The sequence below is a fragment of the Salvelinus fontinalis genome, chromosome 28 (assembly GCF_029448725.1).
Source record: "Salvelinus fontinalis isolate EN_2023a chromosome 28, ASM2944872v1, whole genome shotgun sequence".
Classification (NCBI taxonomy): domain Eukaryota; kingdom Metazoa; phylum Chordata; class Actinopteri; order Salmoniformes; family Salmonidae; genus Salvelinus; species Salvelinus fontinalis.
The window spans coordinates 19050701-19056052 of NC_074692.1; positions in this window are offsets into that span (position 1 = coordinate 19050701).

A 5352-nucleotide genomic window follows, 5' to 3' on the forward strand; every position below is an offset into this window, starting at 1 on the left:
CATGATTTCTTCTTCTTCTATGGTATAAAGGTGCTATACAAACAACCGTTTCATGTGCATGCTGCCCTCTACTGTGCTGGATTGTGCGATCAATCATGGGTACTAATTCTGTACTACAAAGAAAATACACTGAACAAAAGTCTATACGCAATATGCAACAATTTCAAAGATACAGTTCAGATAAGGAAATCATTAAATTGAAATAAATTAATTAGGACCTAATCTATGGATTTCACATGACTGGGAATACAGATATGCAACTGTTGGTCAAAAAAAAGGTAGGGACGTGGATCAGAAAACTAGTCAGTATCTGGTGTGACCACCATTTGCCACAAGCAGCGCTACACATCTTCTTCGCATAGAGTTGATCATGATATTGATTGTGGACTGTGGAATGTTGTCCCACTCCTCTTCAATGGCTATGTAGTGTTGCTGGATATTGGCGGGAACTGGAACACGCTGTCATAAACGTCGATCCAGCACATCCCAAACATGCTTAATGGGTAACATGACTGGTGAGTATGCAGGCCATGGAAGAACTGGGACATTTTCAGCTTCCAGGAATTGTGTTTGCAACATAGGGCTGTGCATTATCATGCTGAAACAAGAGGTGATGGAGGCGGAGGAATGGCACGACAATTGGCCTCAGGATCTCGTCACGGTATCTCTGTGCATTCAAATTGCCATCGATAAACTGCAATTGTGTTCATTGTCTGTTGTGTTATGCCAGCCCATACCATAACCCCACAGCAACCATGGGGCACTCTGTTCATAGTGTTGACATCAGCAAGTGCTCGCCCACACGACGCTATGCACATTGTCTGCCATCTGCTCCGGTACAGTTGAAACCGGGAATCATCCATGAAGAGCACACTTCTCCAGCATGCCAATGGCCATCAAAGGTGAGCATTTCCCCACTGAAGTTGGTTACGACGCCGAACTGCAGTCAGGTCAAGACCCTGGTGAGGATGACGAGCCCGCAGATGAGCTTCCCTGAGACAGTTTCTGACAGTTTGTGCAGAAATTATTTGGTTGTGCAAACCAACAGTTTCATTAGCTTTCCAGGTGGCTGGTCTCAGACGATCCCACAGGTGAAGAAACCTGTTGTAGAGGTCTGCTGTTGTGAGGCCAGTTGGACGTACAGCCAAATTCTCTGAAATGACATTGGAGGTGGCTTATGGTAGATAAATGAACAATAAATTCTCTGGCAACAGCTCTGGTGGACATTCATGAAGTCAGCATGCCAATTGCACGCTCCCTCAAAACTTGCGACATCTGTGACGTTGTGTGACAAAACAACGCATTTTAGAGTGGCCTTGTATTGTACCCAGCACAAGGTGCACCTGTGTAATAATCATGCTGTTTAATTCGCTTCTTGATATGCCACACCTATCAGGTGGCTGGATTATCTTGGCAAAGGAGAGATGCTCACTAACAGGGATGTAAATAAATGTGTGCACAACTTTTGAGAGAAATAAGCTTTTTGTACTTATGGAACATTTCTAGGATCTTTTATTTCAGCTCATGAAACATGGGACCAACAATTTACATGTTGCGTTTATTTATTTTTCTTCAGTATAAATAAATAAACAAATCCTTAATAACTTCTAAAAAACCTTCCCCCTCTACAAAACCCTCCCAACCTCATCAAACATTATCTCTATCATGCTGAGACTCACCCTTGGGATTATTCAGCATTTCAAAAATCATGTCAACCATGACATCTGTTACCCTAATAACGCCTTTGACGTATCTACAATCATCTTTAACCTGGCATTTCTGCTTTCCACAATCCAAGTTGTGTTGATAACCTTTCCAATGATTGCTATTAAGTACATTTTATTTACAATCAGTGTCCTTTGACACAGCACAAATATGTGAGCAATTTCTGAACAGGCCTTAGTAGAAGCATGAGTTCTGACAGAAGGTCCATTTACTACGAGAGCAGCAATGGTAGCTCCGTTGTCCACCTAGTAGTTCCACCAATCTGTCTTACAGCTTCTGCATATGAGACATGATTGTTTCTATATCTCTGGGCCTCTCTAGCCTCTCTCTGCACCTGGCATCCACCAAATGTAAATCAAAACTAGTAGTTGAATTGACCTCTGAACCCAGTGGGTTGGCACATTTTTCCCTCAACTTAGCATAAGCTCCAGGGACATGGCTTTTGATCTTCTTCCCATTGAGAGAGTTTCCATTTGAAGAATTTTCCCTTGTTGAGCATGACTAACACAGAATATCAGCAGTCTACCATTTCCAATGAACCGGGCTAGTTTTACATCATCTCTCTCTTTCTTTACGTAATTTGTTAATCAGATAGTGTGTAGATGCGGCCCTGTGGTGACAAATACCATCACAACTTTCCACTCTAATACATATATCATTACTTTTGTTCCCTACCATCCATCTTCACGCTCTCTGTACTAGAAGCACCAGTACTTTCAATAGCATGGTGTAATGAATACTCAGGAAGAAAAAGGTGTAGATTCACACGCAGAGCGCGCCAGGTATTTATTTTGCCTTCGCAGAAGGCAGGAATTTTGGTCACAGGCCGGCAATGGTCATACACAGGTAGGCAAATAGGCAGGTGACTCAAAACTGGGACTGAAGTCTATAACTGGTTCTTACAAATGGGCTAGGAAAAGGCTTAGCAGAGTCAAAATGAACAATACCTCACAAAGCTACAAACAGAATGAATTGAACTAAATAAGGAGCTGATGAGACCAGGTGAGTAACTAACACAGGTGAAAGCAGGTGAAATCAACAACAATGAAAGACAGGGCTACGTTCAAGAACACAAAGAAACAGGGCTACGTTCAAGAACACAACGAAACAGAACACAAGTGTCACGCCCTGACCGTAGAGAGCTTTTTATGTCTCTATTTTGGTTTGGTCAGGGTGTGATTTGGGTGGGCATTCTATGTTCATTTTCTATGTTTTGTATTTCTTTGTTGTTTGGCCTGTGGTTCTCAATCAGAGGCAGCTGTCTATCGTTGTCTGATTGAGAACCATACTTAGGTAGCTTTTTCGCACATGGTTTTTGTGGGTAGTTGTTTTCTGTTTTGTGTCTGTACCTGACAGAACTGTTTCGTGTTGTTCAATTTTGTTATTTTGTCTCAGTGTTCAGTTTTAATTAAAAAAGCATGAACACTTACTGCGCTGCGCTTTGGTCCACACCTTCAACAGACGATCGTTACAACAAGGTTGACTAAGAAAATAAATACAGAACCTTACACATGGTCTCTCTTTTTGTGCGCAGGATTTGAGTTTGGTAAGGCTATTTGAATACAGAAAACATATGTACATTTACAAGGCCATAGTTCAACATATTATTTATAAACAAACAATTTTATATAGTTCAGGAATTGCATGAAAACATAATAGCCTAACAAGCCTGCAATATTTGCAGTAGGTGTCACGCTCTGACCATAGAGAGCCCTCGGGGTTCTCTATGGTGTAATAGGTCAGAGCTTGACTAGGGGGGTTTCTAGGAATTTTTGTTCTATTTTGATGTGTGAGTATGGTTCCCAATTGGAGGCAGCTGAATATCATTGCCTCTAATTGGGGATCATACTTAGGTTGTCATTTTTCCCACCTACGATGTGGGATATTGTTTTGTTTAGTGCCTATGTGCGCTACGTACTGCACGTTCGTTAATTCTTTGTTGTTTTGAGGTTTCACTAATAAATATGTGGAACTCTACTCACGCTGCGCCTTGGTCCGATTATTTATATAATGATCGTGACAGTAGGCCTATGCGTCAACATGCTTCAGTTCGGCTGGGCTTGGCTAACCGAACAAGTGTGCTTGCATACTCCCTTTAAAACCTTTGCTTAGAAAAACTAGAAAGGTGCAATAGTAGGCCTACTGTTTGTCCATTTTGAGAAGCCGTAGCCAGTATACACTTCCTCAAAATAGTCAGAATTAATCTAAGAACTCAAGAAATCTGTATTCATTTTGACGTGCAAAATGTGCATGAAAATGAGTCAAAGACTTTATTGAATAATCTCTAAAGTTGACCAATCATGGACTTTGGCTCCCGAACTTCGGCTAGCCTCAGAAAAAATGTCCGATCAGCCGAAAAAAACTTTTACCAAAGTCCAAACCAAGAACATCACATGTCGTTATAATATATGCACAAACAGTTTCGGCTGGGAAGCGTTCAAACACCTTAATGCTGTGTCCATGTCCTAGTGGAATCTAGGAAACTCCGACTTGCTAACTGGTTGTACTATACGTGCTGTGTTATGTTCAAGCAGTTAGCAAGTTGAAAATGTCAGAGTTTCCTTGTTACGTCCGTTGTTGGAATAAGACCAAGGTGCAGCGTGGTAGGCGTAAATTTTCCTTTTATTTTAAATGACACCAAAAAACAACAAAATACAAAACGAACGTAAAGCTCAGAAAGCAACTACACACAAACAAGATCCCACAAACTAAGGTGGGAAAAAAGGCTGCCTAAGTATGATCCGCAATCAGAGACAACGATAGACAGCTGCCTCTGATTGGGAACCATACCCGGCCAACAAAGAAATAGACAAACTAGAATGCCCACCCAAATCACACCGTGACCCAACCAAATAGAGAAATAAAAAGGCTCTCTAAGGTCAGTGCGTGACATTCCTAGTTCCGACTAGCATGTAAATGCGGCATAAGTTGTGTTGTGACTCTGCTGCTCCAGCCACCTCCATATTGCCCTTGCATGGCTGGAATGTCTAATGATGAATGATTGCATTTTGATGGAATCAATAAGCTGTGGCTGGCAAGCCTGGGTGCTGGGTGATAACTCACAGTCCAGTACTGGGAAATCACAGAGAGTATCTTTAAATAAAGACAATGCTCCAGCAAACAGACTATTTAGTCACCAATGTCCTAGAGAGAATGAACAGCTTTTATGAATGTCCAATATGCCTCTAATCACCTCACCTAAAGCTGTCTACACATATTTTTCCAAATTTTTTGTCCTACGCTGTCTTTATGATTCAATTATCATATGTGTTATTTCAGCCTCAAACGGCCACATAATATAGGCCTGTGGCAATATCAGCCTTTTCATTTTATTTCTTCAAATAATTAGGTTGCTCTTTCCACTTACAGCAGGAACAACAAAAATGTTTAGAATATGCAAGCACATCTCTATCTTCAATAATATTTTTCTTTGCAGGCATCCAGTACCAGTCTCTTGTCCCATGGATTTCCACTGGTGGAGGTACTGTGGACGATTCCCATATGGTGTAACTCTATGAGCTTAAGCACTGGACTACAAGCATCCTCAGCTCCCCCTCCATCCCCTCCTGGCATCATCTGATATACAGTATGAGTCTGTGTAGTCAGATGTAGGATGATTTCTCTGAC